The following is a 1,083-nucleotide window of genomic DNA, read 5'->3' as shown; positions in this document are numbered from 1 at the left end:
TTTTGCCTGGAAAAGCATCTCTGGGGGACCCAGCGTGGTCCAGAACTGCCGTGCTAGGGAAGGCGGCCGGATCTCCTCTCCACTAGTGCCATTTCCAAAAATGGCAGCGGATCCTCCCTCAGCTCCTTGAAGCCCGACTGGGAGGCCTTAGGCCTGTCCTTTCCCCTGTTGGGGCTTCAGAGACCTGGAAGGGGAAACTGTTTAAAGGCAACATTGTCCCCCCTCCCTGCATCTGCATTTATTTACTGTTTGTTGGTTGGTTGTTATCCTAATTTTCTCCCTGGTGGGGACACAAAGCAGCTTTTAGAACATAATTCTCCCTTTTTCCCCATTTCCCCACAATGACAGCCCTGTGAGGTAGGCCAGGCTGAGCGCTTGTGATGGGCCCAAGCAGGGCTCTTTTTGTAGATAAAGCCCAGCAGGAACTCATTAGCATAATAGCCCACACCCAACAGCAGGAACTCATTAGCCTATTAGGCCACATCCCTGACAGCACAGCACATTAACATATTAGGCCACACCCCCATGTTACCAAAAGTATGGTCATCCAGCCACACCCACCTTTTGCTTCTTATTCTGTTTACCTTGTTTGTGGTCAAAACCCAGGGCCTTTTTTTGTAGCAGGAACCCCTTTGCATGTTAGGCCACACACCCCTATTGTAGCCAATCCTAATGAGTTCCTGCTGTTGGGTGTGGCCTATTATGCTAATGAGTTCCTGCTGGGTGTGGCCAACTTGGGAGCCAGCCGGAACTCCGTTCCTGTGCGTTCCTGCCCAAAAAGACCCCTGGGCCCAAGGTCACCCAGAAAGCTTCCATGATAGAAAAGGAGATTCGAGGCCGGAGTCCTGTGTCCGCTGCTCTGTAGAACCATCTCTCCTTATGTATAATTGAATAGTGGGTGCCAAAGTTCTAATTCTAAAATGCACTCCCTTAGTGTATGGCTGATGGCACTGCTCCTCAGCATATATCGCCACCAATCAGAAGGCAAAGCCCGGGTCCCGCCCACACCACAACTGCTGCGACAACCTGGTCTTTTGCATATGGAAGCTGATTGGACTTCGGTCCATTCCACACCTCAAACTC

The sequence above is a fragment of the Gekko japonicus genome, unplaced genomic scaffold, assembly GCF_001447785.1.
Source record: "Gekko japonicus isolate JY-2015 unplaced genomic scaffold, Gekko_japonicus_V1.1 scaffold759, whole genome shotgun sequence".
NCBI lineage: Eukaryota > Metazoa > Chordata > Lepidosauria > Squamata > Gekkonidae > Gekko > Gekko japonicus.
This window is presented reverse-complemented; position numbering follows the sequence as displayed.